Source organism: Tasmannia lanceolata, unplaced genomic scaffold (genome assembly GCF_043159265.1).
Source record: "Tasmannia lanceolata isolate RefF3 unplaced genomic scaffold, GAP_Taslan_0.1 ptg000044l, whole genome shotgun sequence".
In the NCBI taxonomy this organism is placed as follows: domain Eukaryota; kingdom Viridiplantae; phylum Streptophyta; class Magnoliopsida; order Canellales; family Winteraceae; genus Tasmannia; species Tasmannia lanceolata.
In genome coordinates, this window is record NW_027518721.1 from 11,297,561 (window position 1) to 11,324,826 (window position 27,266).

Here is a 27,266-nt window from a genome sequence, read left to right on the forward strand (position 1 = left end):
GATGAAAAACTCCAAGTATCTTGAGAGTTATGATGGAAATAGTTAGACTCGCGCTTTAGTTTAGCAATTTACTGACCTACCTCCGATTGATTGACCATAACTCTCTCAATTTAACTCGTAATTCATTTAAATTAGTTTAATTTCGAAGGAATCGAAGTGTAGTTTAAAACGAAAGAAACGGAGATGAAAAACTCCAAGTATTTTGAGAGTTATGATGGAAATAGTAACACTCGCGCTTTGGTTTAGCAATTTACTGACCTCCCTCCGATTGATTGACCATAAATCACTCAATTTAACTCGTAATTCATTGAAATTAGTTTCATTTCGAAGGAATCGAAGTGTAGTTTAAAACGAAAGAAACGTAGATGAAAAACTCCAAGTATTTTGAGAGTTATGATTGAAATAGTTAGACTCGCGCTTTGATTTAGCAATTTACTGACCTCCCTCCGATTAATTGACCATAACTCACTCAATTTAACTCGTAATTCATTGAAATTAGTTTCATTTCGAAGGAATCGAAGTGTAGTTTAAAACGAAAGAAACGGAGATGAAAAACTCCAAGTATTTTGAGAGTTATGATGGAAATAGTTAGACTCGCGCTTTGGTTTAGCAATTTACTGATCTAGCTCCGATTGATTGACCATAACTCTCTAAATTTAACTCTTAACTCATTGAAATTAGTTTCATTTCGAAGGAATCGAAGTGTAGTTTAAAACGAAAGAAACGGAGATGAAAAACTCCAAGTATTTTGAGAGTTATGATGGAAATTGTTAGACTCGCGCTTTGGTTTAGCAATTTACTGACATACCTCCGATTGATTGACCATAACTCTCTCAATTTAACTCTTAATTCATTGAAATTAGTTTCATTTCGAAGGAATCGAAGTGTAGTTTAAAACGAAAGAAACGGAGATGAAAAATTCCAATTATTTTGAGAGTTATGATAGAAATAGTTAGACTCGCGCTTTGGTTTAGCAATTTACTGACATACCTTCGATTGATTGACCATAACTCTCTCAATTTAACTCTTAATTAATTGAAATTAGGTTCATTTCGAAGGAATCGAAGTGTAGTTTAAAACGAAAGAAACGGAGATGAAAAATTCCAAGTATTTTGAGAGTTATGATAGAAATAGTTAGACTCCCGCTTTGGTTTAGCAATTTACTGACATACCTCCGATTGATTGACCATAACTCTCTCAATTTAACTCTTAATTCATTGAAATTAGGTTCATTTCGAAGGAATCGAAGTGTAGTTTAAAACGAAAGAAACGGAGATGAAAAATTCCAAGTATTTTGAGAGTTATGATAGAAATAGTTAGACTCGCGCTTTGGTTTAGCAATTTACTGACCTACCTCCGATTGATTGACCATAACTCTCTCAATTTAACTCTTAACTCATTGAAATTAGTTTCATTTCGAAGGAATCGAAGTGTAGTTTAAAACGAAAGAAACGGAGATGAAAAACTCCAAGTATCTTGAGAGTTATGATGGAAATAGTTAGACTCGCGCTTTAGTTTAGCAATTTACTGACCTACCTCCGATTGATTGACCATAACTCTCTCAATTTAACTCGTAATTCATTTAAATTAGTTTAATTTCGAAGGAATCGAAGTGTAGTTTAAAACGAAAGAAACGGAGATGAAAAACTCCAAGTATTTTGAGAGTTATGATGGAAATAGTAACACTCGCGCTTTGGTTTAGCAATTTACTGACCTCCCTCCGATTGATTGACCATAAATCACTCAATTTAACTCGTAATTCATTGAAATTAGTTTCATTTCGAAGGAATCGAAGTGTAGTTTAAAACGAAAGAAACGTAGATGAAAAACTCAAGTATTTTGAGAGTTATGATTGAAATAGTTAGACTCGCGCTTTGATTTAGCAATTTACTGACCTCCCTCCGATTAAATGATCATAACTTACTCAATTTAACTCGTAATTCATTGTAATTAGTTTCATTTCGAAGGAATCGAAGTGTAGTTTAAAACGAAAGAAACGGAGATGAAAAACTACAAGTATTTTGAGAGTTATGATGGAAATAGTTAGACTCGCGCTTTGGTTTAGCAATTTACTGATCTAGCTCCGATTGATTGACCATAACTCTCTAAATTTAACTCTTAACTCATTGAAATTAGTTTCATTTCGAAGGAATCGAAGTGTAGTTTAAAACGAAAGAAACGGAGATGAAAAACTCCAAGTATTTTGAGAGTTATGATAGAAATAGTTAGACTCGCGCTTTGGTTTAGCAATTTACTGACATACCTCCGATTGATTGACCATAACTCTCTCAATTTAACTCTTAACTCATTGAAATTAGTTTTATTTCCAAGGAATCGAAGTGTAGTTTAAAACGAAAGAAACGGAGATGAAAAATTCCAAGTATTTTGAGAGTTATGATAGAAATAGTTAGACTCGCGCTTTGGTTTAGCAATTTACTGACATACCTCCGATTGATTGACCATAACTCTCTCAATTTAACTCTTAATTCATTGAAATTAGTTTCATTTCGAAGGAATCGAAGTGTAGTTTAAAACGAAAGAAACGGAGATGAAAAATTCCAAGTATTTTGAGAGTTATGATCGAAATAGTTAGACTCGCGCTTTGGTTTAGCAATTTACTGACCTACCTCCGATTGATTGATAATTACTCTCTCAATTTAACTCTTAACTCATTGAAATTAGTTTCATTTCGAAGGAATCGAAGTGTAGTTTAAAACGAAAGAAACGGAGATGAAAAACTCCAAGTATTTTGAGAGTTATGATGGAAATAGTTAGACTCGCGCTTTGGTTTAGCAATTTACTGTCATACATCCGATTAATTGACCATAACTCTCTCAATTTAACTCTTAAGTCATTTAAATTAGTTTCATTTCGAAGGAATCGAAGTGTAGTTTAAAACGAAAGAAACGGAGATGAAAAACTCCAAGTATTTTGAGAGTTATGATGGAAATAGTTAGACTCGCGCTTTGGTTTAGCAATTTAATGACCTACCTCCGATTGATTGACCATAACTCTCTCAATTTAAGTCGTAATTCATTTAATTTAGTTTCATTTCGAATGAATCGAAGTGTAGTTTAAAACGAATGAAACGGAGATGAAAAACTCCAAGTATTTTGAGAGTTATCATGGAAATAGTTAGACTCGCGCTTTGGTTTAGCAATTTACTGACCTACCTCCGATTGATTGACCATAACTCACTCAATTTAACTCGTAATTCATTGTAATACTTTCATTTCGAAGGAATCGAAGTGTAGTTTAAAACGAAAGAAACGGAGATGAAAAACTCCAAGTATTTTGAGAGTTATGATGGAAATAGTTAGACTCGCGCTTTGGTTTAGCAATTTACTGTCCTACATCCGATTAATTGACCATAACTCTCTCAATTTAACTCTTAAGTCATTGAAATTAGTTTCATTTCGAAGGAATCGAAGTGTAGTTTAAAACGAAAGAAACGGAGATGAAAAACTCCAAGTATTTTGAGAGTTATGATGGAAATAGTTAGACTCGCGCTTTAGTTTAGCAATTTACTGACCTCCCTCCGATTGATTGAACATAACTCACTCAATTTAACTCGTAATTCATTGAAATTAGTTTCATTTCGAAGGAATCGAAGTGTAGTTTAAAACGAAAGAAACGGAGATGAAAAACTCCAAGTATTTTGAGAGTTATGATGGAAATAGTTAGACTCGCGCTTTGGTTTAGCAATTTACTGACCTCCCTCCGATTGATTGACCATAAATCACTCAATTTAACTCGTAATTCATTGAAATTAGTTTCATTTCGAAGGAATCGAAGTGTAGTTTAAAACGAAAGAAACGGAGATGAAAAACTCCAAGTATTTTGAGAGTTATGATGGAAATAGTTAGACTCGCGCTTTAGTTTAGCAATTTACTGACCTCCCTCCGATTGATTGACCATAACTCTCTCAATTTAACTCTTAACTCATTGAAATTAGTTTCATTTCGAAGGAATCGAAGTGTAGTTTAAAACGAAAGAAACGGAGATGAAAAACTCCAAGTATCTTGAGAGTTATGATGGAAATAGTTAGACTCGCGCTTTAGTTTAGCAATTTACTGACCTACCTCCGATTGATTAACCATAACTCTCTCAATTTAACTCGTAATTCATTTAAATTAGTTTAATTTCGAAGGAATCGAAGTGTAGTTTAAAACGAAAGAAACGGAGATGAAAAACTCCAAGTATTTTGAGAGTTATGATGGAAATAGTAACACTCGCGCTTTGGTTTAGCAATTTACTGACCTCCCTCCGATTGATTGACCATAAATCACTCAATTTAACTCGTAATTCATTGAAATTAGTTTCATTTCGAAGGAATCGAAGTGTAGTTTAAAACGAAAGAAACGTAGATGAAAAACTCCAAGTATTTTGAGAGTTATGATTGAAATAGTTAGACTCGCGCTTTGATTTAGCAATTTACTGACCTCCCTCCGATTAATTGACCATAACTCACTCAATTTAACTCGTAATTCATTGAAATTAGTTTCATTTCGAAGGAATCGAAGTGTAGTTTAAAACGAAAGAAACGGAGATGAAAAACTCCAAGTATTTTGAGAGTTATGATGGAAATAGTTAGACTCGCGCTTTGGTTTAGCAATTTACTGATCTAGCTCCGATTGATTGACCATAACTCTCTAAATTTAACTCTTAACTCATTGAAATTAGTTTCATTTCGAAGGAATCGAAGTGTAGTTTAAAACGAAAGAAACGGAGATGAAAAACTCCAAGTATTTTGAGAGTTATGATGGAAATTGTTAGACTCGCGCTTTGGTTTAGCAATTTACTGACATACCTCCGATTGATTGACCATAACTCTCTCAATTTAACTCTTAATTCATTGAAATTAGTTTCATTTCGAAGGAATCGAAGTGTAGTTTAAAACGAAAGAAACGGAGATGAAAAATTCCAATTATTTTGAGAGTTATGATAGAAATAGTTAAACTCGCGCTTTGGTTTAGCAATTTACTGACATACCTTCGATTGATTGACCATAACTCTCTCAATTTAACTCTTAATTAATTGAAATTAGGTTCATTTCGAAGGAATCGAAGTGTAGTTTAAAACGAAAGAAACGGAGATGAAAAATTCCAAGTATTTTGAGAGTTATGATAGAAATAGTTAGACTCGCGCTTTGGTTTAGCAATTTACTGACCTACCTCCGATTGATTGACCATAACTCTCTCAATTTAACTCTTAACTTATTGAAATTAGTTTCATTTCGAAGGAATCGAAGTGTAGTTTTAAACGAAAGAAACGGAGATGAAAAACTCCAAGTATCTTGAGAGTTATGATGGAAATAGTTAGACTCGCGCTTTAGTTTAGCAATTTACTGACCTACCTCCGATTGATTGACCATAACTCTCTCAATTTAACTCGTAATTCATTTAAATTACTTTAATTTCGAAGGAATCGAAGTGTAGTTTAAAACGAAAGAAACAGAGATGAAAAACTCCAAGTATTTTGAGAGTTATGATGGAAATAGTAACACTCGCGCTTTGGTTTAGCAATTTACTGACCTCCCTCCGATTGATTGACCATAAATCACTCAATTTAACTCGTAATTCATTGAAATTAGTTTCATTTCGAAGGAATCGAAGTGTAGTTTAAAACGAAAGAAACGTAGATGAAAAACTCCAAGTATTTTGAGAGTTATGATGGAAATAGTTAGACTCGCGCTTTGGTTTAGCAATTTACTGATCTAGCTCCGATTGATTGACCATAACTCTCTAAATTTAACTCTTAACTCATTGAAATTAGTTTCATTTCGAAGGAATCGAAGTGTAGTTTAAAACGAAAGAAACGGAGATGAAAAATTCCAAGTATTTTGAGAGTTATGATAGAAATAGTTAGACTCGCGCTTTGGTTTAGCAATTTACTGACATACCTCCGATTGATTGACCATAACTCTCTCAATTTAACTCTTAATTCATTGAAATTAGGTTCATTTCGAAGGAATCGAAGTGTAGTTTAAAACGAAAGAAACGGAGATGAAAAATTCCAAGTATTTTGAGAGTTATGATAGAAATAGTTAGACTCGCGCTTTGGTTTAGCAATTTACTGACCTACCTCCGATTGATTGACCATAACTCTCTCAATTTAACTCTTAACTCATTGAAATTAGTTTCATTTCGAAGGAATCGAAGTGTAGTTTAAAACGAAAGAAACGGTGATGAAAAACTCCAAGTATCTTGAGAGTTATGATGGAAATAGTTAGACTCGCGCTTTAGTTTAGCAATTTACTGACCTACCTCCGATTGATTGACCATAACTCTCTCAATTTAACTCGTAATTCATTTAAATTAGTTTAATTTCGAAGGAATCGAAGTGTAGTTTAAAACGAAAGAAACGGAGATGAAAAACTCCAAGTATTTTGAGAGTTATGATGGAAATAGTTAGACTCGCGCTTTAGTTTAGCAATTTACTGACCTACCTCCGATTGATTGACCATAACTCTCTCAATTTAACTCGTAATTCATTTAAATTAGTTTAATTTCGAAGGAATCGAAGTGTAGTTTAAAATGAAAGAAACGGAGATGAAAAACTCCAAGTATTTTGAGAGTTATGATGGAAATAGTAACACTCGCGCTTTGGTTTAGCAATTTACTGACCTCCCTCCGATTGATTGACCATAAATCACTCAATTTAACTCGTAATTCATTGAAATTAGTTTCATTTCGAAGGAATCGAAGTGTAGTTTAAAACGAAAGAAACGTAGATGAAAAACTCCAAGTATTTTGAGAGTTATGATTGAAATAGTTAGACTCGCGCTTTGATTTAGCAATTTACTGACCTCCCTCCGATTAATTGACCATAATTCACTCAATTTAACTCGTAATTCATTGAAATTAGTTTCATTTCGAAGGAATCGAAGTGTAGTTTAAAACGAAAGAAACGGAGATGAAAAATTCCAATTATTTTGAGAGTTATGATAGAAATAGTTAGACTCGCGCTTTGGTTTAGCAATTTACTGACATACCTTCGATTGATTGACCATAACTCTCTCAATTTAACTCTTAATTAATTGAAATTAGGTTCATTTCGAAGGAATCGAAGTGTAGTTTAAAACGAAAGAAACGGAGATGAAAAATTCCAAGTATTTTGAGAGTTATGATAGAAATAGTTAGACTCGCGCTTTGGTTTAGCAATTTACTGACCTACCTCCGATTGATTGACCATAACTCTCTCAATTTAACTCTTAACTTATTGAAATTAGTTTCATTTCGAAGGAATCGAAGTGTAGTTTAAAACGAAAGAAACGGAGATGAAAAACTCCAAGTATCTTGAGAGTTATGATGGAAATAGTTAGACTCGCGCTTTAGTTTAGCAATTTACTGACCTACCTCCGATTGATTGACCATAACTCTCTCAATTTAACTCGTAATTCATTTAAATTAATTTAATTTCGAAGGAATCGAAGTGTAGTTTAAAACGAAAGAAACGGAGATGAAAAACTCCAAGTATTTTGAGAGTTATGATGGAAATAGTAACACTCGCGCTTTGGTTTAGCAATTTACTGACCTCCCTCCGATTGATTGACCATAAATCACTCAATTTAACTCGTAATTCATTGAAATTAGTTTCATTTCGAAGGAATCGAAGTGTAGTTTAAAACGAAAGAAACGTAGATGAAAAACTCCAAGTATTTTGAGAGTTATGATGGAAATAGTTAGACTCGCGCTTTGGTTTAGCAATTTACTGATCTAGCTCCGATTGATTGACCATAACTCTCTAAATTTAACTCTTAACTCATTGAAATTAGTTTCATTTCGAAGGAATCGAAGTGTAGTTTAAAACGAAAGAAACGGAGATGAAAAATTCCAAGTATTTTGAGAGTTATGATAGAAATAGTTAGACTCGCGCTTTGGTTTAGCAATTTACTGACATACCTCCGATTGATTGACCATAACTCTCTCAATTTAACTCTTAATTCATTGAAATTAGGTTCATTTCGAAGGAATCGAAGTGTAGTTTAAAACGAAAGAAACGGAGATGAAAAATTCCAAGTATTTTGAGAGTTATGATAGAAATAGTTAGACTCGCGCTTTGGTTTAGCAATTTACTGACCTACCTCCGATTGATTGACCATAACTCTCTCAATTTAACTCTTAACTCATTGAAATTAGTTTCATTTCGAAGGAATCGAAGTGTAGTTTAAAACGAAAGAAACGGAGATGAAAAACTCCAAGTATCTTGAGAGTTATGATGGAAATAGTTAGACTCGCGCTTTAGTTTAGCAATTTACTGACCTACCTCCGATTGATTGACCATAACTCTCTCAATTTAACTCGTAATTCATTTAAATTAGTTTAATTTCGAAGGAATCGAAGTGTAGTTTAAAACGAAAGAAACGGAGATGAAAAACTCCAAGTATTTTGAGAGTTATGATGGAAATAGTAACACTCGCGCTTTGGTTTAGCAATTTACTGACCTCCCTCCGATTGATTGACCATAAATCACTCAATTTAACTCGTAATTCATTGAAATTAGTTTCATTTCGAAGGAATCGAAGTGTAGTTTAAAACGAAAGAAACGTAGATGAAAAACTCAAGTATTTTGAGAGTTATGATTGAAATAGTTAGACTCGCGCTTTGATTTAGCAATTTACTGACCTCCCTCCGATTAAATGATCATAACTTACTCAATTTAACTCGTAATTCATTGTAATTAGTTTCATTTCGAAGGAATCGAAGTGTAGTTTAAAACGAAAGAAACGGAGATGAAAAACTACAAGTATTTTGAGAGTTATGATGGAAATAGTTAGACTCGCGCTTTGGTTTAGCAATTTACTGATCTAGCTCCGATTGATTGACCATAACTCTCTAAATTTAACTCTTAACTCATTGAAATTAGTTTCATTTCGAAGGAATCGAAGTGTAGTTTAAAACGAAAGAAACGGAGATGAAAAACTCCAAGTATTTTGAGAGTTATGATAGAAATAGTTAGACTCGCGCTTTGGTTTAGCAATTTACTGACCTACCTCCGATTGATTGACCATAACTCTCTCAATTTAACTCTTAACTCATTGAAATTAGTTTTATTTCCAAGGAATCGAAGTGTAGTTTAAAACGAAAGAAACGGAGATGAAAAATTCCAAGTATTTTGAGAGTTATGATAGAAATAGTTAGACTCGCGCTTTGGTTTAGCAATTTACTGACATACCTCCGATTGATTGACCATAACTCTCTCAATTTAACTCATAATTCATTGAAATTAGTTTCATTTCGAAGGAATCGAAGTGTAGTTTAAAACGAAAGAAACGGAGATGAAAAATTCCAAGTATTTTGAGAGTTATGATCGAAATAGTTAGACTCGCGCTTTGGTTTAGCAATTTACTGACCTACCTCCGATTGATTGTTAATTACTCTCTCAATTTAACTCTTAACTCATTGAAATTAGTTTCATTTCGAAGGAATCGAAGTGTAGTTTAAAACGAAAGAAACGGAGATGAAAAACTCCAAGTATTTTGAGAGTTATGATGGAAATAGTTAGACTCGCGCTTTGGTTTAGCAATTTACTGTCATACATCCGATTAATTGACCATAACTCTCTCAATTTAACTCTTAAGTCATTTAAATTAGTTTCATTTCGAAGGAATCGAAGTGTAGTTTAAAACGAAAGAAACGGAGATGAAAAACTCCAAGTATTTTGAGAGTTATGATGGAAATAGTTAGACTCGCGCTTTGGTTTAGCAATTTACTGACCTACCTCCGATTGATTGACCATAACTCTCTCAATTTAAGTCGTAATTCATTTAATTTAGTTTCATTTCGAATGAATCGAAGTGTAGTTTAAAACGAATGAAACGGAGATGAAAAACTCCAAGTATTTTGAGAGTTATGATGGAAATAGTTAGACTCGCGCTTTGGTTTAGCAATTTACTGACCTACCTCCGATTGATTGACCATAACTCACTCAATTTAACTCGTAATTCATTGTAATACTTTCATTTCGAAGGAATCGAAGTGTAGTTTAAAACGAAAGAAACGGAGATGAAAAACTCCAAGTATTTTGAGAGTTATGATGGAAATAGTTAGACTCGCGCTTTGGTTTAGCAATTTACTGTCCTACATCCGATTAATTGACCATAACTCTCTCAATTTAACTCTTAAGTCATTGAAATTAGTTTCATTTCGAAGGAATCGAAGTGTAGTTTAAAACGAAAGAAACGGAGATGAAAAACTCCAAGTATTTTGAGAGTTATGATGGAAATTGTTAGACTCGCGCTTTGGTTTAGCAATTTACTGACCTACCTCCGATTGATTGACCATAACTCTCTCAATTTAACTCTTAACTCATTGAAATTAGTTTCATTTCGAAGGAATCGAAGTGTAGTTTAAAACGAAAGAAACGGAGATGAAAAACTCCAAGTATCTTGAGAGTTATGATGGAAATAGTTAGACTCGCGCTTTAGTTTAGCAATTTACTGACCTACCTCCGATTGATTGACCATAACTCTCTCAATTTAACTCGTAATTCATTTAAATTAGTTTAATTTCGAAGGAATCGAAGTGTAGTTTAAAATGAAAGAAACGGAGATGAAAAACTCCAAGTATTTTGAGAGTTATGATGGAAATAGTAACACTCGCGCTTTGGTTTAGCAATTTACTGACCTCCCTCCGATTGATTGACCATAAATCACTCAATTTAACTCGTAATTCATTGAAATTAGTTTCATTTCGAAGGAATCGAAGTGTAGTTTAAAACGAAAGAAACGGAGATGAAAAATTCCAATTATTTTGAGAGTTATGATAGAAATAGTTAGACTCGCGCTTTGGTTTAGCAATTTACTGACATACCTTCGATTGATTGACCATAACTCTCTCAATTTAACTCTTAATTAATTGAAATTAGGTTCATTTCGAAGGAATCGAAGTGTAGTTTAAAACGAAAGAAACGGAGATGAAAAATTCCAAGTATTTTGAGAGTTATGATAGAAATAGTTAGACTCGCGCTTTGGTTTAGCAATTTACTGACCTACCTCCGATTGATTGACCATAACTCTCTCAATTTAACTCTTAACTTATTGAAATTAGTTTCATTTCGAAGGAATCGAAGTGTAGTTTAAAACGAAAGAAACGGAGATGAAAAACTCCAAGTATCTTGAGAGTTATGATGGAAATAGTTAGACTCGCGCTTTAGTTTAGCAATTTACTGACCTACCTCCGATTGATTGACCATAACTCTCTCAATTTAACTCGTAATTCATTTAAATTAGTTTAATTTCGAAGGAATCGAAGTGTAGTTTAAAACGAAAGAAACGGAGATGAAAAACTCCAAGTATTTTGAGAGTTATGATGGAAATAGTAACACTCGCGCTTTGGTTTAGCAATTTACTGACCTCCCTCCGATTGATTGACCATAAATCACTCAATTTAACTCGTAATTCATTGAAATTAGTTTCATTTCGAAGGAATCGAAGTGTAGTTTAAAACGAAAGAAACGGAGATGAAAAACTCCAAGTATTTTGAGAGTTATGATGGAAATAGTTAGACTCGCGCTTTAGTTTAGCAATTTACTGACCTCCCTCCGATTGATTGACCATAACTCTCTCAATTTAACTCTTAACTCATTGAAATTAGTTTCATTTCGAAGGAATCGAAGTGTAGTTTAAAACGAAAGAAACGGAGATGAAAAACTCCAAGTATCTTGAGAGTTATGATGGAAATAGTTAGACTCGCGCTTTAGTTTAGCAATTTACTGACCTACCTCCGATTGATTGACCATAACTCTCTCAATTTAACTCGTAATTCATTTAAATTAGTTTAATTTCGAAGGAATCGAAGTGTAGTTTAAAACGAAAGAAACGGAGATGAAAAACTCCAAGTATTTTGAGAGTTATGATGGAAATAGTAACACTCGCGCTTTGGTTTAGCAATTTACTGACCTCCCTCCGATTGATTGACCATAAATCACTCAATTTAACTCGTAATTCATTGAAATTAGTTTCATTTCGAAGGAATCGAAGTGTAGTTTAAAACGAAAGAAACGTAGATGAAAAACTCCAAGTATTTTGAGAGTTATGATTGAAATAGTTAGACTCGCGCTTTGATTTAGCAATTTACTGACCTCCCTCCGATTAATTGACCATAACTCACTCAATTTAACTCGTAATTCATTGAAATTAGTTTCATTTCGAAGGAATCGAAGTGTAGTTTAAAACGAAAGAAACGGAGATGAAAAACTCCAAGTATTTTGAGAGTTATGATGGAAATAGTTAGACTCGCGCTTTGGTTTAGCAATTTACTGATCTAGCTCCGATTGATTGACCATAACTCTCTAAATTTAACTCTTAACTCATTGAAATTAGTTTCATTTCGAAGGAATCGAAGTGTAGTTTAAAACGAAAGAAACGGAGATGAAAAACTCCAAGTATTTTGAGAGTTATGATGGAAATTGTTAGACTCGCGCTTTGGTTTAGCAATTTACTGACATACCTCCGATTGATTGACCATAACTCTCTCAATTTAACTCTTAATTCATTGAAATTAGTTTCATTTCGAAGGAATCGAAGTGTAGTTTAAAACGAAAGAAACGGAGATGAAAAATTCCAATGATTTTGAGAGTTATGATAGAAATAGTTAGACTCGCGCTTTGGTTTAGCAATTTACTGACATACCTTCGATTGATTGACCATAACTCTCTCAAATTAACTCTTAATTAATTGAAATTAGGTTCATTTCGAAGGAATCGAAGTGTAGTTTAAAACGAAAGAAACGGAGATGAAAAATTCCAAGTATTTTGAGAGTTATGATAGAAATAGTTAGACTCCCGCTTTGGTTTAGCAATTTACTGACATACCTCCGATTGATTGACCATAACTCTCTCAATTTAACTCTTAATTCATTGAAATTAGGTTCATTTCGAAGGAATCGAAGTGTAGTTTAAAACGAAAGAAACGGAGATGAAAAATTCCAAGTATTTTGAGAGTTATGATAGAAATAGTTAGACTCGCGCTTTGGTTTAGCAATTTACTGACCTACCTCCGATTGATTGACCATAACTCTCTCAATTTAACTCTTAACTCATTGAAATTAGTTTCATTTCGAAGGAATCGAAGTGTAGTTTAAAACGAAAGAAACGGAGATGAAAAACTCCAAGTATCTTGAGAGTTATGATGGAAATAGTTAGAAAAGCGCTTTAGTTTAGCAATTTACTGACTTACCTCCGATTGATTGACTGTAACTCTCTCAATTTAACTCGTAATTCATTTAAATTAGTTTAATTTCGAAGGAATCGAAGTCTAGTTTAAAACGAAAGAAACGGAGATGAAAAACTCCAAGTATTTTGAGAGTTATGATGGAAATAGTTAGACTCGCGCTTTGGTTTAGCAATTTACTGACCTACCTCCGATTGATTGACCATAACTCTCTCAATTTAAGTCGTAATTCATTTAATTTAGTTTCATTTCGAATGAATCGAAGTGTAGTTTAAAACGAATGAAACGGAGATGAAAAACTCCAAGTATTTTGAGAGTTATGATGGAAATAGTTAGACTCGCGCTTTGGTTTAGCAATTTACTGACCTACCTCCGATTGATTGACCATAACTCACTCAATTTAACTCGTAATTCATTGTAATACTTTCATTTCGAAGGAATCGAAGTGTAGTTTAAAACGAAAGAAACGGAGATGAAAAACTCCAAGTATTTTGAGAGTTATGATGGAAATAGTTAGACTCGCGCTTTGGTTTAGCAATTTACTGTCCTACATCCGATTAATTGACCATAACTCTCTCAATTTAACTCTTAAGTCATTGAAATTAGTTTCATTTCGAAGGAATCGAAGTGTAGTTTAAAACGAAAGAAACGGAGATGAAAAACTCCAAGTATTTTGAGAGTTATGATGGAAATAGTTAGACTCGCGCTTTAGTTTAGCAATTTACTGACGTCCCTCCGATTGATTGAACATAACTCACTCAATTTAACTCGTAATTCATTGAAATTAGTTTCATTTCGAAGGAATCGAAGTGTAGTTTAAAACGAAAGAAACGGAGATGAAAAACTCCAAGTATTTTAAGAGTTATGATGGAAATAGTTAGACTCGCGCTTTGGTTTAGCAATTTACTGACCTCCCTCCGATTGATTGACCATAAATCACTCAATTTAACTCGTAATTCATTGAAATTAGTTTCATTTCGAAGGAATCGAAGTGTAGTTTAAAACGAAAGAAACGGAGATGAAAAACTCCAAGTATTTTGAGAGTTATGATGGAAATAGTTAGACTCGCGCTTTAGTTTAGCAATTTACTGACCTCCCTCCGATTGATTGACCATAACTCTCTCAATTTAACTCTTAACTCATTGAAATTAGTTTCATTTCGAAGGAATCGAAGTGTAGTTTAAAACAAAAGAAACGGAGATGAAAAACTCCAAGTATCTTGAGAGTTATGATGGAAATAGTTAGACTCGCGCTTTAGTTTAGCAATTTACTGACCTACCTCCGATTGATTGACCATAACTCTCTCAATTTAACTCGTAATTCATTTAAATTAGTTTAATTTCGAAGGAATCGAAGTGTAGTTTAAAATGAAAGAAACGGAGATGAAAAACTCCAAGTATTTTGAGAGTTATGATGGAAATAGTAACACTCGCGCTTTGGTTTAGCAATTTACTGACCTCCCTCCGATTGATTGACCATAAATCACTCAATTTAACTCGTAATTCATTGAAATTAGTTTCATTTCGAAGGAATCGAAGTGTAGTTTAAAACGAAAGAAACGGAGATGAAAAATTCCAATTATTTTGAGAGTTATGATAGAAATAGTTAGACTCGCGCTTTGGTTTAGCAATTTACTGACATACCTTCGATTGATTGACCATAACTCTCTCAATTTAACTCTTAATTAATTGAAATTAGGTTCATTTCGAAGGAATCGAAGTGTAGTTTAAAACGAAAGAAACGGAGATGAAAAATTCCAAGTATTTTGAGAGTTATGATAGAAATAGTTAGACTCGCGCTTTGGTTTAGCAATTTACTGACCTACCTCCGATTGATTGACCATAACTCTCTCAATTTAACTCTTAACTTATTGAAATTAGTTTCATTTCGAAGGAATCGAAGTGTAGTTTAAAACGAAAGAAACGGAGATGAAAAACTCCAAGTATCTTGAGAGTTATGATGGAAATAGTTAGACTCGCGCTTTAGTTTAGCAATTTACTGACCTACCTCCGATTGATTGACCATAACTCTCTCAATTTAACTCGTAATTCATTTAAATTAGTTTAATTTCGAAGGAATCGAAGTGTAGTTTAAAACGAAAGAAACGGAGATGAAAAACTCCAAGTATTTTGAGAGTTATGATGGAAATAGTAACACTCGCGCTTTGGTTTAGCAATTTACTGACCTCCCTCCGATTGATTGACCATAAATCACTCAATTTAACTCGTAATTCATTGAAATTAGTTTCATTTCGAAGGAATCGAAGTGTAGTTTAAAACGAAAGAAACGGAGATGAAAAACTCCAAGTATTTTGAGAGTTATGATGGAAATAGTTAGACTCGCGCTTTAGTTTAGCAATTTACTGACCTCCCTCCGATTGATTGACCATAACTCTCTCAATTTAACTCTTAACTCATTGAAATTAGTTTCATTTCGAAGGAATCGAAGTGTAGTTTAAAACGAAAGAAACGGAGATGAAAAACTCCAAGTATCTTGAGAGTTATGATGGAAATAGTTAGACTCGCGCTTTAGTTTAGCAATTTACTGACCTACCTCCGATTGATTGACCATAACTCTCTCAATTTAACTCGTAATTCATTTAAATTAGTTTAATTTCGAAGGAATCGAAGTGTAGTTTAAAACGAAAGAAACGGAGATGAAAAACTCCAAGTATTTTGAGAGTTATGATGGAAATAGTAACACTCGCGCTTTGGTTTAGCAATTTACTGACCTCCCTCCGATTGATTGACCATAAATCACTCAATTTAACTCGTAATTCATTGAAATTAGTTTCATTTCGAAGGAATCGAAGTGTAGTTTAAAACGAAAGAAACGTAGATGAAAAACTCCAAGTATTTTGAGAGTTATGATTGAAATAGTTAGACTCGCGCTTTGATTTAGCAATTTACTGACCTCCCTCCGATTAATTGACCATAACTCACTCAATTTAACTCGTAATTCATTGAAATTAGTTTCATTTCGAAGGAATCGAAGTGTAGTTTAAAACGAAAGAAACGGAGATGAAAAACTCCAAGTATTTTGAGAGTTATGATGGAAATAGTTAGACTCGCGCTTTGGTTTAGCAATTTACTGATCTAGCTCCGATTGATTGACCATAACTCTCTAAATTTAACTCTTAACTCATTGAAATTAGTTTCATTTCGAAGGAATCGAAGTGTAGTTTAAAACGAAAGAAACGGAGATGAAAAACTCCAAGTATTTTGAGAGTTATGATGGAAATTGTTAGACTCGCGCTTTGGTTTAGCAATTTACTGACATACCTCCGATTGATTGACCATAACTCTCTCAATTTAACTCTTAATTCATTGAAATTAGTTTCATTTCGAAGGAATCGAAGTGTAGTTTAAAACGAAAGAAACGGAGATGAAAAATTCCAATGATTTTGAGAGTTATGATAGAAATAGTTAGACTCGCGCTTTGGTTTAGCAATTTACTGACATACCTTCGATTGATTGACCATAACTCTCTCAAATTAACTCTTAATTAATTGAAATTAGGTTCATTTCGAAGGAATCGAAGTGTAGTTTAAAACGAAAGAAACGGAGATGAAAAATTCCAAGTATTTTGAGAGTTATGATAGAAATAGTTAGACTCCCGCTTTGGTTTAGCAATTTACTGACATACCTCCGATTGATTGACCATAACTCTCTCAATTTAACTCTTAATTCATTGAAATTAGGTTCATTTCGAAGGAATCGAAGTGTAGTTTAAAACGAAAGAAACGGAGATGAAAAATTCCAAGTATTTTGAGAGTTATGATAGAAATAGTTAGACTCGCGCTTTGGTTTAGCAATTTACTGACCTACCTCCGATTGATTGACCATAACTCTCTCAATTTAACTCTTAACTCATTGAAATTAGTTTCATTTCGAAGGAATCGAAGTGTAGTTTAAAACGAAAGAAACGGAGATGAAAAACTCCAAGTATCTTGAGAGTTATGATGGAAATAGTTAGAAAAGCGCTTTAGTTTAGCAATTTACTGACTTACCTCCGATTGATTGACTGTAACTCTCTCAATTTAACTCGTAATTCATTTAAATTAGTTTAATTTCGAAGGAATCGAAGTGTAGTTTAAAACGAAAGAAACGGAGATGAAAACTCCAAGTATTTTGAGAGTTATGATGGAAATAGTTAGACTCGCGCTTTGGTTTAGCAATTTACTGCCCTACATCCGATTAATTGACCATAACTCTCTCAATTTAACTCTTAATTCATTGAAATTAGGTTCATTTCGAAGGAATCGAAGTGTAGTTTAAAACGAAAGAAACGGAGATGAAAAATTCCAAGTATTTTGAGAGTTATGATAGAAATAGTTAGACTCGCGCTTTGGTTTAGCAATTTACTGACCTACCTCCGATTGATTGACCATAACTCTCTCAATTTAACTCTTAACTCATTGAAATTAGTTTCATTTCGAAGGAATCGAAGTGTAGTTTAAAACGAAAGAAACGGAGATGAAAAACTCCAAGTATTTTGAGAGTTATGATGGAAATAGTTAGACTCGCGCTTTGGTTTAGCAATTTACTGTCCTACATCCGATTAATTGACCATAACTCTCTCAATTTAACTCTTAAGTCATTGAAATTAGTTTCATTTCGAAGGAATCGAAGTGTAGTTTAAAACGAAAGAAACGGAGATGAAAAACTCCAAGTATTTTGAGAGTTATGATGGAAATAGTTAGACTCGCGCTTTAGTTTAGCAATTTACTGACCTCCCTCCGATTGATTGAACATAACTCACTCAATTTAACTCGTAATTCATTGAAATTAGTTTCATTTCGAAGGAATCGAAGTGTAGTTTAAAACGAAAGAAACGGAGATGAAAAACTCCAAGTATTTTAAGAGTTATGATGGAAATAGTTAGACTCGCGCTTTGGTTTAGCAATTTACTGACCTCCCTCCGATTGATTGACCATAAATCACTCAATTTAACTCGTAATTCATTGAAATTAGTTTCATTTCGAAGGAATCGAAGTGTAGTTTAAAACGAAAGAAACGGAGATGAAAAACTCCAAGTATTTTGAGAGTTATGATGGAAATAGTTAGACTCGCGCTTTAGTTTAGCAATTTACTGACCTCCCTCCGATTGATTGACCATAACTCTCTCAATTTAACTCTTAACTCATTGAAATTAGTTTCATTTCGAAGGAATCGAAGTGTAGTTTAAAACGAAAGAAACGGAGATGAAAAACTCCAAGTATCTTGAGAGTTATGATGGAAATAGTTAGACTCGCGCTTTAGTTTAGCAATTTACTGACCTACCTCCGATTGATTGACCATAACTCTCTCAATTTAACTCGTAATTCATTTAAATTAGTTTAATTTCGAAGGAATCGAAGTGTAGTTTAAAATGAAAGAAACGGAGATGAAAAACTCCAAGTATTTTGAGAGTTATGATGGAAATAGTAACACTCGCGCTTTGGTTTAGCAATTTACTGACCTCCCTCCGATTGATTGACCATAAATCACTCAATTTAACTCGTAATTCATTGAAATTAGTTTCATTTCGAAGGAATCGAAGTGTAGTTTAAAACGAAAGAAACGGAGATGAAAAATTCCAATTATTTTGAGAGTTATGATAGAAATAGTTAGACTCGCGCTTTGGTTTAGCAATTTACTGACATACCTTCGATTGATTGACCATAACTCTCTCAATTTAACTCTTAATTAATTGAAATTAGGTTCATTTCGAAGGAATCGAAGTGTAGTTTAAAACGAAAGAAACGGAGATGAAAAATTCCAAGTATTTTGAGAGTTATGATAGAAATAGTTAGACTCGCGCTTTGGTTTAGCAATTTACTGACCTACCTCCGATTGATTGACCATAACTCTCTCAATTTAACTCTTAACTTATTGAAATTAGTTTCATTTCGAAGGAATCGAAGTGTAGTTTAAAACGAAAGAAACGGAGATGAAAAACTCCAAGTATCTTGAGAGTTATGATGGAAATAGTTAGACTCGCGCTTTAGTTTAGCAATTTACTGACCTACCTCCGATTGATTGACCATAACTCTCTCAATTTAACTCGTAATTCATTTAAATTAGTTTAATTTCGAAGGAATCGAAGTGTAGTTTAAAACGAAAGAAACGGAGATGAAAAACTCCAAGTATTTTGAGAGTTATGATGGAAATAGTAACACTCGCGCTTTGGTTTAGCAATTTACTGACCTCCCTCCGATTGATTGACCATAAATCACTCAATTTAACTCGTAATTCATTGAAATTAGTTTCATTTCGAAGGAATCGAAGTGTAGTTTAAAACGAAAGAAACGGAGATGAAAAACTCCAAGTATTTTGAGAGTTATGATGGAAATAGTTAGACTCGCGCTTTAGTTTAGCAATTTACTGACCTCCCTCCGATTGATTGACCATAACTCTCTCAATTTAACTCTTAACTCATTGAAATTAGTTTCATTTCGAAGGAATCGAAGTGTAGTTTAAAACGAAAGAAACGGAGATGAAAAACTCCAAGTATCTTGAGAGTTATGATGGAAATAGTTAGACTCGCGCTTTAGTTTAGCAATTTACTGACCTACCTCCGATTGATTGACCATAACTCTCTCAATTTAACTCGTAATTCATTTAAATTAGTTTAATTTCGAAGGAATCGAAGTGTAGTTTAAAACGAAAGAAACGGAGATGAAAAACTCCAAGTATTTTGAGAGTTATGATGGAAATAGTAACACTCGCGCTTTGGTTTAGCAATTTACTGACCTCCCTCCGATTGATTGACCATAAATCACTCAATTTAACTCGTAATTCATTGAAATTAGTTTCATTTCGAAGGAATCGAAGTGTAGTTTAAAACGAAAGAAACGTAGATGAAAAACTCCAAGTATTTTGAGAGTTATGATTGAAATAGTTAGACTCGCGCTTTGATTTAGCAATTTACTGACCTCCCTCCGATTAATTGACCATAACTCACTCAATTTAACTCGTAATTCATTGAAATTAGTTTCATTTCGAAGGAATCGAAGTGTAGTTTAAAACGAAAGAAACGGAGATGAAAAACTCCAAGTATTTTGAGAGTTATGATGGAAATAGTTAGACTCGCGCTTTGGTTTAGCAATTTACTGATCTAGCTCCGATTGATTGACCATAACTCTCTAAATTTAACTCTTAACTCATTGAAATTAGTTTCATTTCGAAGGAATCGAAGTGTAGTTTAAAACGAAAGAAACGGAGATGAAAAACTCCAAGTATTTTGAGAGTTATGATGGAAATTGTTAGACTCGCGCTTTGGTTTAGCAATTTACTGACATACCTCCGATTGATTGACCATAACTCTCTCAATTTAACTCTTAATTCATTGAAATTAGTTTCATTTCGAAGGAATCGAAGTGTAGTTTAAAACGAAAGAAACGGAGATGAAAAATTCCAATGATTTTGAGAGTTATGAAAGAAATAGTTAGACTCGCGCTTTGGTTTAGCAATTTACTGACATACCTTCGATTGATTGACCATAACTCTCTCAATTTAACTCTTAATTAATTGAAATTAGGTTCATTTCGAAGGAATCGAAGTGTAGTTTAAAACGAAAGAAACGGAGATGAAAAATTCCAAGTATTTTGAGAGTTATGATAGAAATAGTTAGACTCCCGCTTTGGTTTAGCAATTTACTGACATACCTCCGATTGATTGACCATAACTCTCTCAATTTAACTCTTAATTCATTGAAATTAGGTTCATTTCGAAGGAATCGAAGTGTAGTTTAAAACGAAAGAAACGGAGATGAAAAATTCCAAGTATTTTGAGAGTTATGATAGAAATAGTTAGACTCGCGCTTTGGTTTAGCAATTTACTGACCTACCTCCGATTGATTGACCATAACTCTCTCAATTTAACTCTTAACTCATTGAAATTAGTTTCATTTCGAAGGAATCGAAGTGTAGTTTAAAACGAAAGAAACGGAGATGAAAAACTCCAAGTATCTTGAGAGTTATGATGGAAATAGTTAGACTCGCGCTTTAGTTTAGCAATTTACTGACCTACCTCCGATTGATTGACCATAACTCTCTCAATTTAACTCGTAATTCATTTAAATTAGTTTAATTTCGAAGGAATCGAAGTGTAGTTTAAAACGAAAGAAACGGAGATGAAAAACTCCAAGTATTTTGAGAGTTATGATGGAAATAGTAACACTCGCGCTTTGGTTTAGCAATTTACTGACCTCCCTCCGATTGATTGACCATAAATCACTCAATTTAACTCGTAATTCATTGAAATTAGTTTCATTTCGAAGGAATCGAAGTGTAGTTTAAAACGAAAGAAACGTAGATGAAAAACTCAAGTATTTTGAGAGTTATGATTGAAATAGTTAGACTCGCGCTTTGATTTAGCAATTTACTGACCTCCCTCCGATTAAATGATCATAACTTACTCAATTTAACTCGTAATTCATTGTAATTAGTTTCATTTCGAAGGAATCGAAGTGTAGTTTAAAACGAAAGAAACGGAGATGAAAAACTACAAGTATTTTGAGAGTTATGATGGAAATAGTTAGACTCGCGCTTTGGTTTAGCAATTTACTGATCTAGCTCCGATTGATTGACCATAACTCTCTAAATTTAACTCTTAACTCATTGAAATTAGTTTCATTTCGAAGGAATCGAAGTGTAGTTTAAAACGAAAGAAACGGAGATGAAAAACTCCAAGTATTTTGAGAGTTATGATAGAAATAGTTAGACTCGCGCTTTGGTTTAGCAATTTACTGACCTACCTCCGATTGATTGACCATAACTCTCTCAATTTAACTCTTAACTCATTGAAATTAGTTTTATTTCCAAGGAATCGAAGTGTAGTTTAAAACGAAAGAAACGGAGATGAAAAATTCCAAGTATTTTGAGAGTTATGATAGAAATAGTTAGACTCGCGCTTTGGTTTAGCAATTTACTGACATACCTCCGATTGATTGACAATAACTCTCTCAATTTAACTCATAATTCATTGAAATTAGTTTCATTTCGAAGGAATCGAAGTGTAGTTTAAAACGAAAGAAACGGAGATGAAAAATTCCAAGTATTTTGAGAGTTATGATCGAAATAGTTAGACTCGCGCTTTGGTTTAGCAATTTACTGACCTACCTCCGATTGATTGATAATTACTCTCTCAATTTAACTCTTAACTCATTGAAATTAGTTTCATTTCGAAGGAATCGAAGTGTAGTTTAAAACGAAAGAAACGGAGATGAAAAACTCCAAGTATTTTGAGAGTTATGATGGAAATAGTTAGACTCGCGCTTTGGTTTAGCAATTTACTGTCATACATCCGATTAATTGACCATAACTCTCTCAATTTAACTCTTAAGTCATTTAAATTAGTTTCATTTCGAAGGAATCGAAGTGTAGTTTAAAACGAAAGAAACGGAGATGAAAAACTCCAAGTATTTTGAGAGTTATGATGGAAATAGTTAGACTCGCGCTTTGGTTTAGCAATTTACTGACCTACCTCCGATTGATTGACCATAACTCTCTCAATTTAAGTCGTAATTCATTTAATTTAGTTTCATTTCGAATGAATCGAAGTGTAGTTTAAAACGAATGAAACGGAGATGAAAAACTCCAAGTATTTTGAGAGTTATGATGGAAATAGTTAGACTCGCGCTTTGGTTTAGCAATTTACTGACCTACCTCCGATTGATTGACCATAACTCACTCAATTTAACTCGTAATTCATTGTAATACTTTCATTTCGAAGGAATCGAAGTGTAGTTTAAAACGAAAGAAACGGAGATGAAAAACTCCAAGTATTTTGAGAGTTATGATGGAAATAGTTAGACTCGCGCTTTGGTTTAGCAATTTATTGTCCTACATCCGATTAATTGACCATAACTCTCTCAATTTAACTCTTAAGTCATTGAAATTAGTTTCATTTCGAAGGAATCGAAGTGTAGTTTAAAACGAAAGAAACGGAGATGAAAAACTCCAAGTATTTTGAGAGTTATGATGGAAATAGTTAGACTCGCGCTTTAGTTTAGCAATTTACTGACCTCCCTCCGATTGATTGAACATAACTCACTCAATTTAACTCGTAATTCGTTGAAATTAGTTTCATTTCGAAGGAATCGAAGTGTAGTTTAAAACGAAAGAAACGGAGATGAAAAACTCCAAGTATTTTAAGAGTTATGATGGAAATAGTTAGACTCGCGCTTTGGTTTAGCAATTTACTGACCTCCCTCCGATTGATTGACCATAAATCACTCAATTTAACTCGTAATTCATTGAAATTAGTTTCATTTCGAAGGAATCGAAGTGTAGTTTAAAACGAAAGAAACGGAGATGAAAAACTCCAAGTATTTTGAGAGTTATGATGGAAATAGTTAGACTCGCGCTTTAGTTTAGCAATTTACTGACCTCCCTCCGATTGATTGACCATAACTCTCTCAATTTAACTCTTAACTCATTGAAATTAGTTTCATTTCGAAGGAATCGAAGTGTAGTTTAAAACGAAAGAAATGGAGATGAAAAACTCCAAGTATCTTGAGAGTTATGATGGAAATAGTTAGACTCGCGCTTTAGTTTAGCAATTTACTGACCTACCTCCGATTGATTGACCATAACTCTCTCAATTTAACTCGTAATTCATTTAAATTAGTTTAATTTCGAAGGAATCGAAGTGTAGTTTAAAATGAAAGAAACGGAGATGAAAAACTCCAAGTATTTTGAGAGTTATGATGGAAATAGTAACACTCGCGCTTTGGTTTAGCAATTTACTGACCTCCCTCCGATTGATTGACCATAAATCACTCAATTTAACTCGTAATTCATTGAAATTAGTTTCATTTCGAAGGAATCGAAGTGTAGTTTAAAACGAAAGAAACGGAGAAGAAAAATTCCAATTATTTTGAGAGTTATGATAGAAATAGTTAGACTCGCGCTTTGGTTTAGCAATTTACTGACATACCTTCGATTGATTGACCATAACTCTCTCAATTTAACTCTTAATTAATTGAAATTAGGTTCATTTCGAAGGAATCGAAGTGTAGTTTAAAACGAAAGAAACGGAGATGAAAAATTCCAAGTATTTTGAGAGTTATGATAGAAATAGTTAGACTCGCGCTTTGGTTTAGCAATTTACTGACCTACCTCCGATTGATTGACCATAACTCTCTCAATTTAACTCTTAACTTATTGAAATTAGTTTCATTTCGAAGGAATCGAAGTGTAGTTTAAAACGAAAGAAACGGAGATGAAAAACTCCAAGTATCTTGAGAGTTATGATGGAAATAGTTAGACTCGCGCTTTAGTTTAGCAATTTACTGACCTACCTCCGATTGATTGACCATAACTCTCTCAATTTAACTCGTAATTCATTTAAATTAGTTTAATTTCGAAGGAATCGAAGTGTAGTTTAAAACGAAAGAAACGGAGATGAAAAACTCCAAGTATTTTGAGAGTTATGATGGAAATAGTAACACTCGCGCTTTGGTTTAGCAATTTACTGACCTCCCTCCGATTGATTGACCATAAATCACTCAATTTAACTCGTAATTCATTGAAATTAGTTTCATTTCGAAGGAATCGAAGTGTAGTTTAAAACGAAAGAAACGGAGATGAAAAACTCCAAGTATTTTGAGAGTTATGATGGAAATAGTTAGACTCGCGCTTTAGTTTAGCAATTTACTGACCTCCCTCCGATTGATTGACCATAACTCTCTCAATTTAACTCTTAACTCATTGAAATTAGTTTCATTTCGAAGGAATCGAAGTGTAGTTTAAAACGAAAGAAACGGAGATGAAAAACTCCAAGTATCTTGAGAGTTATGATGGAAATAGTTAGACTCGCGCTTTAGTTTAGCAATTTACTGACCTACCTCCGATTGATTGACCATAACTCTCTCAATTTAACTCGTAATTCATTTAAATTAGTTTAATTTCGAAGGAATCGAAGTGTAGTTTAAAACGAAAGAAACGGAGATGAAAAACTCCAAGTATTTTGAGAGTTATGATGGAAATAGTAACACTCGCGCTTTGGTTTAGCAATTTACTGACCTCCCTCCGATTGATTGACCATAAATCACTCAATTTAACTCGTAATTCATTGAAATTAGTTTCATTTCGAAGGAATCGAAGTGTAGTTTAAAACGAAAGAAACGTAGATGAAAAACTCCAAGTATTTTGAGAGTTATGATTGAAATAGTTAGACTCGCGCTTTGATTTAGCAATTTACTGACCTCCCTCCGATTAATTGACCATAACTCACTCAATTTAACTCGTAATTCATTGAAATTAGTTTCATTTCGAAGGAATCGAAGTGTAGTTTAAAACGAAAGAAACGGAGATGAAAAACTCCAAGTATTTTGAGAGTTATGATGGAAATAGTTAGACTCGCGCTTTGGTTTAGCAATTTACTGTCCTACATCCGATTAATTGACCATAACTCTCTCAATTTAACTCTTAAGTCATTGAAATTAGTTTCATTTCGAAGGAATCGAAGTGTAGTTTAAAACGAAAGAAACGGAGATGAAAAACTCCAAGTATTTTGAGAGTTATGATGGAAATAGTTAGACTCGCGCTTTAGTTTAGCAATTTACTGACGTCCCTCCGATTGATTGAACATAACTCACTCAATTTAACTCGTAATTCATTGAAATTAGTTTCATTTCGAAGGAATCGAAGTGTAGTTTAAAACGAAAGAAACGGAGATGAAAAACTCCAAGTATTTTAAGAGTTATGATGGAAATAGTTAGACTCGCGCTTTGGTTTAGCAATTTACTGACCTCCCTCCGATTGATTGACCATAAATCACTCAATTTAACTCGTAATTCATTGAAATTAGTTTCATTTCGAAGGAATCGAAGTGTAGTTTAAAACGAAAGAAACGGAGATGAAAAACTCCAAGTATTTTGAGAGTTATGATGGAAATAGTTAGACTCGCGCTTTAGTTTAGCAATTTACTGACCTCCCTCCGATTGATTGACCATAACTCTCTCAATTTAACTCTTAACTCATTGAAATTAGTTTCATTTCGAAGGAATCGAAGTGTAGTTTAAAACGAAAGAAACGGAGATGAAAAACTCCAAGTATCTTGAGAGTTATGATGGAAATAGTTAGACTCGCGCTTTAGTTTAGCAATTTACTGACCTACCTCCGATTGATTGACCATAACTCTCTCAATTTAACTCGTAATTCATTTAAATTAGTTTAATTTCGAAGGAATCGAAGTGTAGTTTAAAATGAAAGAAACGGAGATGAAAAACTCCAAGTATTTTGAGAGTTATGATGGAAATAGTAACACTCGCGCTTTGGTTTAGCAATTTACTGACCTCCCTCCGATTGATTGACCATAAATCACTCAATTTAACTCGTAATTCATTGAAATTAGTTTCATTTCGAAGGAATCGAAGTGTAGTTTAAAACGAAAGAAACGGAGATGAAAAATTCCAATTATTTTGAGAGTTATGATAGAAATAGTTAGACTCGCGCTTTGGTTTAGCAATTTACTGACATACCTTCGATTGATTGACCATAACTCTCTCAATTTAACTCTTAATTAATTGAAATTAGGTTCATTTCGAAGGAATCGAAGTGTAGTTTAAAACGAAAGAAACGGAGATGAAAAATTCCAAGTATTTTGAGAGTTATGATAGAAATAGTTAGACTCGCGCTTTGGTTTAGCAATTTACTGACCTACCTCCGATTGATTGACCATAACTCTCTCAATTTAACTCTTAACTTATTGAAATTAGTTTCATTTCGAAGGAATCGAAGTGTAGTTTAAAACGAAAGAAACGGAGATGAAAAACTCCAAGTATCTTGAGAGTTATGATGGAAATAGTTAGACTCGCGCTTTAGTTTAGCAATTTACTGACCTACCTCCGATTGATTGACCATAACTCTCTCAATTTAACTCGTAATTCATTTAAATTAGTTTAATTTCGAAGGAATCGAAGTGTAGTTTAAAACGAAAGAAACGGAGATGAAAAACTCCAAGTATTTTGAGAGTTATGATGGAAATAGTAACACTCGCGCTTTGGTTTAGCAATTTACTGACCTCCCTCCGATTGATTGACCATAAATCACTCAATTTAACTCGTAATTCATTGAAATTAGTTTCATTTCGAAGGAATCGAA